The 12132-nt window shown below is 43.4% G+C and overlaps 1 pseudogene; it reads left to right on the forward strand.

Moving 5' to 3' along the window:
- The first annotated feature begins 4228 nt into the window (after nt 1-4228).
- LOC119522104 lies at nt 4229-8092 on the forward strand (annotated as a pseudogene).
- Nucleotides 8093-12132: the final 4040 nt, after the last annotated feature.

Here is a 12132-nt window from a genome sequence, read left to right on the forward strand (position 1 = left end):
AAATTCTCTGATGCCGGTAGCATCTTTTGCTTCCAAACAGCCCACAGGAAACCCAACCCTCAATAAGAGAAGCAGCATCATTTGTAAATTACAAGCATTAACTAACCAACTAACATTTAAGCCAGCAATTATCACCCCTTCAAATGCTGGATTCCATTAGAAAGAGTCAAATTGTTCATCTGTTAGGTCAGTGACTGTTCTCTCCTGTGGTTTATTTACAAGTGAAAACCCTGCTGGTGGTCAGAAACTATTCCACTTGGTTTGGTCTTGGCAAAAGAAAGCAAAAGGCCAAGGTGATGGGAGTGGTCCCCAGGGGACCACTGAGCAGCCACAGCCCAGAAAGCTATGCTACCCTCAAGCCTGCAGCACTGCATCCACATGAAGGCAGGAGGCCTGGTTTGTATTGCTGCTGCCTTACTGTGTGATGTTGGACAAGTTGCTTAACCTTTCTGGGCCTCAAGGAAATACCCTTTTTTCCTAATATTTAAGGTTTTTAAATTTTAAAATAATGAACTTTAAAGCATTCTTAGTAGTGATGAGTTTTCTTATTTAACCTATTGATGGGGCATATGCTATTTCTAGATTTCCAACTTATAAATTAAATCTTGCAGACTTACAATAACCTGTAATGAGGTGGGTTGTGCTAGATTATTGTTTTAATATTCTGTCATATTTGATTTTTATGTGTTATTTATGCATTTTAGCTTTTTATAAATGCTAATGGTCTATGTCTACAGAAGTTTAGCTGTACTTGTTGCATTTAATGTCAAATTTATTTTAGTCACAGAAGACAAACTGAGTAGGTTTCTGTTTTTTTTTTTTCCTGGAACAGCTTATGGAGAATTAGAAATTAGTTCCCTGGAAGTTTGAAAGGACTTACTGGTAAAATTGGTCCTCTAGCCTTTCTCTCTGCTTCTTTATTGGATATTGGTCTGCTGAGATTTTCTTCTCCTTTTCATTTCCCCAGAAAATTCTCCATTTCATCGAGATTGTCAAACCAGCATATCTGCTATTCTCTTTTATCCATTATACTTCTTGTATCAGTTTGCTGTGGCCTGCTATAACAAAATACCGCAAACTCGTTGGCTTGAACAACAGGAATTTATTGGTTCACAGTTTAGAGGGCTAGAAGCTCAAAATCAAGGAATTGACAGGTCATGCCTTCTTTGAAGTCTTTAGCATTCTGGTGGTGGCTTCCTGGCAATCATTCTCTGCCTCTGTCACATGGTGGATCTGCCTCCTTTGGTCTCCTCCTGTGGCTTCTACTCCTCTTGTTCAGTCATATGCTTCTGTCTAGATTTCCTCTTCAGATAAGTACTCCATTCATAATGGATTAAGGCCCACCCTAATCCAGCTTTGTCTCATCTAAGTAGAATCTTAGAAGATTCCATTTACAAATGGACTCACACCCACATGACCAGGGATTAGGACTTGGGGGGGGGGGCATGATTCAATCCCCAATACATTTTTTTTACACTTTTCTTTAAACAGAAAAATACTCCCCCTTCTCCCTTATGCCCCTCCCCACCCCATAACCTCTAATCTGCTTTCTATCTCTGCAAATGTGCTATTTCTAGGTCATCTCTTAGAAGTGATCATACAATTTTTGTCCTTATGTGCCTTGCTTTTTTCACTGAGCAGAATGTTTTCAAGGTTTTTCCATGTAGCAGCATGTCTCATAATGTCTTTTTCTTATGACTGTATAATATTCCATTTGTGTGTATGTACCACAATTTGATTATCCATTCATTTGTTGATGGACATTCAGGTTGTTTCCAGCTTTTAGCTATTGTGAATAATATTGCTCAAACATTAGTGTACAAGTATCTGTTTGTGACTCTATTTTCACTCTCTTTGGGCATGTACCTAGAAGTACAATTGCTGGGCCAAATGGCAATTCTATATTTAACTTTTTAAGGAACTGCCACATTGCTTTCTATAGTGGCTGCACTATTTTACATCTGACCAACAATGCACTAGAGTTTAAATTTTTCCACATCCTCTCCAATACCTATTATTTTCCATTTTTAAAATTATAGCCATCCTATGGGTATGAAGTGGTAACTCATTGTGGTTTTAATTTTCATTTTCTTAATGGTTAATGAGGTTGGGCATCTTTTCATGTATTTATTGGCCATTTGCATGTCTTCTTTGAAGAAATGTCTATTCAAGTCTTTTCCCCATTTTATGATTGGGTTGATTTTGGTTGTTGAGTTGTAGGAGTTCTTTATATATTCTGGATATTAAACCTTTATCTGATATATGGTTTGAAATGATTTTATCCCATTATGTAGGTTGTCCTTTTGTTTTCTTGATAATTTCCTTCGATTCACAAAAGCTTTTAATTTCAACGAAATCAAATTTACCTATGGTTTCTTTTGTTGCTGGTACTTCTGGTGTCATATTTAAAAATCCGTTGCTGAACCCCAGGTCATGAAGATTTGCCCCTATGTTATCTTTTAAGAGTTTTATGGTTTTAGCTCTTATATTTAGATCCTTTATCAATTTTGAGTTGACTTTTTTATATGGTGTGAGGTAGGGGTCTAACTCTATTCTTTTGCATGTAGAGATCCAGTTTTCCCAGCACCATTTGTTGAAGGGACTATTCTTTCCCCACTGCATGTACTTAGCAACCTTGTAAAAAATCAACTTGCCAAATGTGTGGGTCTATTTCTAGACTTTCAATTCTGTTCCACTGATCTATCTTTGAGCTATTACCACACGTTCTGATTACTGTTGTTTTGTAATACAATTTGAAATCAAGAAGTGTAAGTCCTCCAATCTTGTTTTTCTCTTAAAAGATGGTTTTGGAGCTCCTTACTGTTCCATATAAATTTGAGGATCAGTTTTTCCATGTCTACAAAAAAGGCTGCTGGGGCACACACCCCTCCTGGGCCAAACAGGGGGAGGAGGCACAATCTCTCCCCACCCCGCAGGAGCTGGGGTGTGGGCCACCTGTGCTGCAGATGGGATTCAAGGACCCGAGGAGATGGGGGAGAAGGATACAATATCTCCCTTAATTTTTTTTTCCTTTTCTTTCTTGGAGTTCACCTTTTGTCTCTAGGCTACGTCACCTGCCCATCTTCACCCTAACCTTTTGGGGCCTGACCTCCAGCCATGTTTGATTTCTGACTTCCTAAATATAAGCGCGGAAAGCTCGAGGGGTGCGAGCCCCCAGGGGTCAGGGTCCAGGGTGCGTCACAGCTGCTTCGGGGAGGCACTGGCCCCACATTTTGCATGGCTTTTCTAGGGTGCCCGGCTCCAAATGTGCACCCCGGGGTGAGAAGGGAGAGGTCAGGGCCAGGGCTGGGTGATTGCAGGCAGGGCTTGCTCCTCTGGCTAACGCAGCCCACACTTCCATTTCCAGAGCCAGCGTCCCTGAGGTGGAGGGAAGTTCGCGACCCCACTAGTCCGCTCCTGGCCCGGCAAACTCCTCCCTTACTTAATCACTTAACCGCAGAGGTTTTAGGAATGAGTCAATTTCCCACTATCCCTTGTCCTTCCTGGCCTGCCAAATTGTCACTTGATAAGTTTTTAGCATCCACGTGGGGGAAGGGGGCATTTTAATCCTCCTCTCTGGTCCTCGGGCCTTGCAGGTCGCTTCTCTCCCTTCCCTTCCTGCTTTCTAATTTCCCAGCAGCTAATGGGGCTGTGCGCGCAGCAGCCCCAGACCCTCTGAGCCCAACTCCGAGGCCCTACATTTCCCTAGAAAACCGCTGCTGCTTCTTAGTATTACCGTATCATCCCTTGATATTTTTTTGGATGGGGGGGTGGAGTGGGGAGAGTGTTAAAATGTAATACATTTCCAAAATTTATAATAGGCTAATGAAATACCTGTTTCCCCCCAAATAATATTTTTATGGGGCAGATTAGAAATCTGCTTGCCCGAGGGGGTGGCTATTTGGTTTTGGGGCATCGGAAGGTCAGGGCAACTCTCACCTCAAGTCCCAGCGGTCTGGACTCTCTTTGCACCTTTGGTTGGGCAAGGATGGGGTGGGGGGAATGTGGAGAGGCTTCACCACCTGGCCTACCTGGAACCAAAGGGTTAACCCTCTGCCTGCCTGCTTCCTCCTCTGGTCCTGCTCTCACCTCTCCTTCCTCCTACTCCCCTCATTTTGAGTGGACCCCCACAAGTGTGGCGTTTGGTGATGCCTGACACTTTGGCAGGAACTTGTTACCAGAGAGCTTCCTAAATTCATGCTGATTGCAGTTTCAAGTCAGAGTTAACATGACCTGGTCTAGGATCCCAGGCCTGGCCATGTGCTCCCTCGGGGATTCAGGCCTGCGGGGCCGGTGTCCACTATTGAGGGCCGGAGTTGGAGCTGACAGCTGGTTTGCATGCGGGTGCCCCCTGGAGGCCTAGCCTGGAGCAGGGAGGCGATTCCCCTGCAGGTGTTCCAATAAACCACCCCAGGAACAACCACGAAGTGGATGGGGAGGAAGCAACTACCAAGTGGCTTCTTCAAGAGGAGACACACATCTGCAAGAAATGCTGTGTGGAGTTCTTTAACATCTCTGAATTCTTAGAACATGTGCCAGTTTGGATTATTATGTCCCCCAAAACATCATTATCTTTGAAGCAATCTTGTGTGAGCAGGCATATTAGTGTTGATTAGATTGTAATTCTTTGAGTGTTTCCATGGAGATGTGACCCACCCAACTGTAGGTGATAACTCTGATTAGATTATTTCCATGGAGCTGTGGCCCCGCCCATTCAGCATGGTCCTTGATTAGCTCACTGGAGCACTATATAAGCTCAGACAGAAGAAGCGAGCTTGCTACGCCAAGAGGGACACTTTGAAGAATGCATAGGAGCTGAGAGAGGAGCTACAGATGAAAGATAGTTTGAAGATGGCCGTTGAAAGCCTGTTTTTGCTACAGAGAAGCTAAGAGAGTACAAACACCCAAGAGCAACTGAGAGTGATATTTTGAAGAGCAGCTGCAGCCTAGAGAGGAACGTCGTGGGAGAAAGCCATTTTGAAGCCAGAACTCTGGAGAAGACGCCAGCCACGTGCCTTCCCAGCTAACAGAGGTTTTCCGGATGCCATTGGCCATCCTCCAATGAAGGTACCCAATTGTTGATGCATTACCTTGGACACTTTATGGCTTTAAGACTGTAACTGTGTAACCAAATAAACCCCCTTTTACAAAAGCCAATCCATTTCTGCTATTTTGCAAAAAGGCAGCATTAGCAAACCAGAACAGAACACAAGAAAAATTGCACTAAAAGGCCACTTGTCCTCATCATGAATGACAGCAAGGGGGTGGGGCCTTCGGAAGACTTCTCAGGAGCTGTGCTGAGCCATCAGTCACATAGCCCAAGCAATAAGGACGGTCACCTGAAGAATGGGGGCAGCTCAGGGGACATGAAAGAGAAACCTGGCACCGAGTCTGTGGTATTCTTGAAGGCAGAGACTGTCCTGCCACCCACACCCCAGGACATATGCTATACACCCAAAGGCAAAGTTGCCAACACTAATGTGACTTTACAAGCACTACAGGGCACCAAGGTGGCAGTGAATCAGCAGAGTGGGGATGCACTGCCAGCCCCCTTGCCTGGTGCCAGCAGCTTCCCGTGGGTCCTTTAGCAGACCCTGTGTCTGCAGCAGCAGCAGCTACAGCAGATCCAGCTTACAGAGCAGATCCACCTGCAGGTGAGCAATGTGGGCCTCCCATGCCCTGCACTCAGGTACGGCGGGAGCTGACACCCTGAAGACATTAGGCAGCCCGGTGTCCCAGCTGGTGTCTGCTGCTGTGGCTTTGCTCAGTCAGAAAGCTGGAAGCCAGGATCTGTTTCTGAATTCCTTGAAACAAGCCAAGCAACCTCACACAAACATCCCTTCCACCACCAGCTGAGTCCCTGGGGCTGACGCCCTTTTCCCTGAAGCCAGGAGAGACAAGGGTGCTCCTGAACATCATGTCATGCCTCCCAGGGACCTTGCTACTTCAGGCTCCAGGCTCTGTACTATTTCAGAGCCCATTCTCCTCTGTGGTTTTAGAACAATCCAAGAAAGCAAAGGGGAAGCCCCCGAACATCTCCTCAGTGGATGTCAAACCCAAAGACATGGCCATTCGCTACAAGCACTAGTGTAAGTACTCTAGCAAGGTTTTTGGGACTGATAACTCCTTGCAGATCTACCTGCACTCCCATACTGGAGAGAGACTCTTCGTGTGCTCAGTCTGTGGCCACTGTTTCACCACCAAGGACAACCTTAAAGTGCACTTTCATTGACATCCGCAGGTGAAGGCAAACCCCCAGCTGTTTGCCAAGTTCCAGGATGAAATGGTGGCAGGCAATGGCACCCTCTTTGCACTCTTTCTACCTGTACTTATAGATGAATCCAGCATCTCTTTAGATAGCAATCCTGTCCTGGTAATGGAACCCCCTTTGTAGGGTTACCTCAGAATCTTCTGGGACTAACCCCAAGGACCTCAGGGGTGGCTTGTTGCCCAATGACCTGCCACCTGGGCCCTCCCCAGAATGTGAGTGGGGAGCCACCTGGGGTGGGGCCAAATCATAGTTCCCCAAGGGTTGGTGGCTTCCAAGGGAGTGGGACCCCTGAGCCAGGGTCAGAGACTGAAATTGCAGCAGCTGGTGGAGAACATTGACAAGGCCACCACCGACCCCAATGAATGTCTGATCTGCCACCCTGTCCTAAGCTGCCAAGTTTCCCTCAAAATGCATTACTGCACCCACACCAGGGAAAGACCCTTCCAGAGCAAAATCTGTGGCCATGCCTTCTTGACCAAAGGCAATCTGAAGACCCATCTTGGGTTTCGCTGAACCAACATGCCAATAAAGATGCAGCATTTGTGCCCTATCTGCCAGAAGAAGTTCACTAACACCATCTTGTTGCAATAGCATACTCATATGCGCATGGGTCATCAGATTCCTAACACCCCACTGCCGGAGAGTGCTTGTGACTTTACGGGTACAGAGCCAATGATGGTCGGTGAGAATGGTAGTGGAAGTGCCATTTGCCATGATGATGTCGTTGAAAGCATTGATGTAGATGAAGTCAGCTCCCAGGATGCTCCCAGTAGCTCCTCGAAGGTCCCTACACCTCTTCCCAACATCCACTCGGCGTCACCAACTCTGGGATTCACCCTGATGGTGTCCTCGGATGCCCCTGGGAAAGTGGAGCATGCCCCTCCTGACCTGCAGAGGCAGAGCAGCCTGGAAAATGGTTCAGTGGAGAGCGATGGCTTGATCAAAGACTGGTCTTCAGGGATGGGAGACCAAGAGTATCAGGGCAGAAGTCGGGAAGCCTGGAAATCATGTCCTTCCAGGCACTCTCTCTGGCCAATAGCCAAGCAGAAAGCATCAAGTCCAAGTCCCCGATGCTGGAGGCAAAGCAGGGAGCATCGAGAGCAGCCGCCCTGAGACGGAAGGTCGGAGCAGTATCCCACCAACGTTTGTTTGAGCGCAACCAACCCACATCAAAGTTGAATTTCCTGGCGCGTTTGTCAGACCCTCAACCCTGTGCCCAGGTATGACACCTTTACTAGTGCTTCAGCCACGTTGGCAGGAACATGGCTGCATGCGCTATGGGAAGAACTTCTCGTCCGTGAGCGCTCTGCAGAGTCACGAGAGGACTCACACTGGAGAGAAGCCTTTTGTATGCAGTATATGTGGGTGAGCTTTAACCACCAAAGGCAACTTGAAGATCCACTATGTGACACACGGGGCAAACAATAATTTGGCACGCTGGGGCAGGAGGCTGGCCATTGAGAACACCATGGCTCTATTGGGCTCGGACGGAAAGAGGATCTCTGAAATGTTTCCCAGGGACGTCCTGGGGCTTTCGGCAATCGTGGACCCCGTGGCGTGGAACCAGTACACCGCCATGCTCAACGGCGACCTGGCCATGAAAACTAATGAGATCTCGGTGATCCAGGGCTGCAGTGGTGGCATCCCTGCTTCCTGGTGTCCCTGGGCGCCAGCTCCTTCGTGAGTAAAGCCACCGTCTCCAAGATGGCTGGCTCCCAGGCAGGTATCAGTGCTGATGTGGAAAAGCCAGATGCTGCCGACAGTGTTCCCAAACACCAGTTCCCTCACTTCCTGGAAGAAAACAAGATTATGGTCAGCTAAGCAAAAGGGAGAATTCGCGATGAAGAAGTGCAGGCAGGTGAAGTGAAATCTCTAGCATCTGTACGGTGTTTTTGTTTGTTTGTTTTTGTTTGTTTTTGTTTTTTATAAAGAATCTACCTGTCTTCTGTGTTTGGTTTTATTTTTTCCTTACTGATGTGCAAATCACAGTTATGGTTTACAGTTGTGAGTTGTGGCCACAACCTCAGGCAGTCCTACAATCATGATGTTGCTATGCTGCTTTGCAAAAACAGAAGAAAACAAGAGAGAGAGAGAGAGAGAGAGAGAGAGAGAGAGAGAGAGAGAGAGAGAGAATCCAAAAAAATACAGAATAGATTTAGATTTTTGTTTTTTTTTTTTTCATTTTGGAAAGAAGTGGATCTTGCAATGTAGCTTTGTTACTTGCAACAGACTGCACATAGAAACTTTTTACAACCTAGATTTACAATTTCCAAAGACTGTCACCTCTTTCAAGGTGGAACAACTGGAATTTATTGAAGCAACAGTGGAATAGACAACTACTTAACCTAAGTGTGTGTGTGTGTGTGTGTGTGTGCGGGGTGCTGTATCTTTACATGGTAACTGTTAATGTGGGTGAATTGGCAAGATCTGTTGTCTTTTTAGGGACCTGTTTTGTATAACCCCCAGTCCACATCCATGTTTTTTTCTTTTTGAATGTGCTTTTCTTTTAGACTAAGGTTGTAAAATTACAAAATTCTTTCAACCTTAGAACCGTAAATAAGTAGAATGCCCTCAAATGGACTTGTTTTAGTCCTTAGGGAATCAGTGTGTATATTGCTGCTTATTTAAGCACAGTTCAGTTGGAGCCCCAAGAGTGCCAATTTACTCCCATACTTTCCAGATGCCTTCTTCTTCCTGAACACCAGAAGTGGGGGAAGGTGGGCAGGTAAGCAGGGGATCTCAGGTGACTAAATTTTGTTCACTAGTGCCTACTCTCTTGAAGAACTGAGTTTTCCTTCTTGAGAAGAAATTCTTATGGAAGAGCATGTTCCTTGTTACAGGTTCACATTACTAATTTTAAAAAATTTCCTTGGTGACTAATGTCAAGTAATTATGAAGATTTTTTTTCCCTGATATTGCATGAAGGCTATGAAATTGGAACTGGCAAGTCCTGGGTGTGAAAGCTTTAATTTATCTACCTCATTTATTTTTTATTTTTGTAGCCACAGTCTCTATTTTCCTATTTTATGATTGCTGAACTGTTCCTAGACCCTGTCCTAAACCTTAGAGTTGATGTATTGGTGACAGCAGCTGGACAGTCGAGGTGTTTTTGTGAATTTTTAAAAAAATTCCCTTTTGTGCATATAATAATATTAAGCAAATGATGAAACATTTCTCTGCTGGTTTAACAAGGAGGGAGAAAGAAATACCCAAACTTCTGGGGCAGAGAAATCTTTCCCCTCTATGTGAAAGGCCCACAATTGAAATTTGGATCAAGACTGTTACCAAAAATTTGTCTCTTAGTCATTGCACCTGACATTTTTTTAGGAAATTTTTTAGGAAAAGGCCAAGTTGTGCCTTTACTTCTGGAACTGTAAGTGAACATAATAATATTACCTGTTTACACCATGAAGTAGATACCGTTACAGAGAACACACCAGAGGCTTTCTCACTGTCAAGCTAATCATGCCTTGTGAATGTATGATCTATGGAGAAATCCCTGTCATTTTACCTACTGATGCTTTGTCTGTTGGAGAATAAATTTGGATGGCTTCCCCCAGCTCCCCCAGAAAACCCCCCAAAAAGGCTGCTGGAATTTTAATAGGGATTGCATTGAATTTGCATGTTGCTTTGTGTAATATAGACATACTAACAATATTAACTTGTTCAATCCATGAGCCTGGGATGTCTTGCCATTTATTTAGGTCTTTTTAAATTTCTTTCAGCAGTGTTTTGTAGTTTTCAGTATGCAAGTCTTTTGAATCCTTAGTTAAATTTATTCCTAGATATTTTATTCTTTTGGATGCTACTGTAAATGGAATTGTTTTCTTAATTTCCTCTTCAGATTGTTCTTTGCTAGTTTATAGGAACATGATTGATTTTTGTGCCTAATGCTTCCATTTATTTGTATTTTCTCTCTTCTTAAAATTGTATTTGGCCAAGTTTGGTCATTTTTTAGAATACCAATTCTATTTTCCTTGTTTTTAAGTAATTTTTAATGACTTTATATTATTTCTATCTCCTAATTTTCCTAGGTTTGTTTTACTGTCCATTGATAAACTTCTTGAAATAAATCTTTAATGTTTTAAAATCCATTTTTAAATAATAAAATCTAAGGTTATGAATTTACATCTGAGGAAAATTTTTCCCCATTCCATGAAATCTGAGGCACAGTGCTGTTTTTACTCCTTTTAAAGATCCACATATTGTGTTTTTATTTTCTCTTTGTCCCAACATCTACACAGGAAGGATTATATACTTCTGGCTGATAAAGATTGGATAAAATTTATGTACATATCTTTCTATTATAGGATTTCTCAATGACAATAAAATGGTAATATGCTTGTGAATTTCTGGGAAGGTAATAAACATGTAATGCTTCCTACGTTTATTGACCATGAAACTCTTTTTCTGTGGAACTAATAATATTTTGCATGACATTAGGGTCAGAGATAGGGACATTAGAATAGTGTTTTTCAAATTGCAGAAAGTGACCCATTAGTGGTGTGCTATGAAATCAGTTTAGTTTGTGATCAGCTTTTAAAAAAGCTAGTCTAGAAGCAGGTTCCACAGTGCTACAGATATGCATCCCCATATCCCCTTGTTCTTGGCTTCATCAAACACATTACTCACCCATCACCTCCCCCAGTTTTTAAAATTTTCATGTGAAATTAATAAGAATGAGTATATTTTAGTGAAATTTTTGCATCATTTATATGTCTGGGTCATAATGTAAAATATATTTCATACTCAGAGTCAGAGTCATGGTTGAAAAAGTTGAAAAACCCAATTCTAGGATATCAGTCAAAAAGCATGAAGACAGTTGTGGAAATGAAGTGGAATGATTCAGATTAAGTGCAAAGAGCTCACCATATTCAGTTGTAAGAGCTGGCTACATTATTATCAGGGTCTAGTGCAAAATGAAAATGTGGGGCTCCTTGTTCAAAAAGTGGGAAAAAGTGCCATTAAACATACTGAAGTATAAAGCTTTTTTTTTTCCTTTCATGGACTCTTTCTACCTGTCATGGTTTATTATTATTATTAAAGAAGTTGTGGGTTTATAGAAAAATCATGCATAAAATACAGGGTTCCCATTTACCACCCTATTATGAAAGCCTTGCACTAGTGTGGAACATTAGTTACAAATGATGAAAGCATATTTTCATAATTGTACTGTTAACTATAGTCTATGATTTAACTTAAGGTTCACTGTGTTGTGCAGTTCTATGGATCCTCTTTAAACATTTTTATTCCAGTAACATACTTAAAATATATAGAGTTTCTATTTGGGTTGATGGAAAAGTTTTGGAAATGGATGCTGGTGATGGTAGCACAACATTGTGAATGTAATTTTAGGTTGCATCTGTCATGTTTTTATTTGCTATTTAATGTCATGCTCCCTCAAGCATAGGAATACTTGTGAAGCAAGTGCAGACCCTTGCAGGCATCTTGAAGTTCCGCCCTGAGACTGGGTGTTCATTTCTTACAGGCTACAGGGTTTCCCCTTTCACCAGCTGCCAAACTGATGTGCAGGATGTCAGGGGTAGGGAAATTGATCCAGACATCTCTCATTCCCATGGGTCCACCATCTTGTGTGCCAGGGACAAGGAAGAGGGTGGCCAAGAACCTATCCCTGGGAGATGGGCAGGCACTGGGTATGGGAATATATGTGAGCCAAGATGCTAAGCCCCTGGAGCATGCTCTATTTGCCTATCAGAATTCACTTACAAGATACAAATTCAAAGATAAAATTATTTAAAATTTCAAGATGGTGACCCCAGAGCTTTAAACTCTAAGTACAGGGCTGGGTCAGGGGTCCTCAAGACCACCCCTAAGTTTGGTGATTCCCTAGGAGGACTGAT

This window comes from Choloepus didactylus, chromosome X (assembly GCF_015220235.1).
Source record: "Choloepus didactylus isolate mChoDid1 chromosome X, mChoDid1.pri, whole genome shotgun sequence".
NCBI lineage: Eukaryota > Metazoa > Chordata > Mammalia > Pilosa > Megalonychidae > Choloepus > Choloepus didactylus.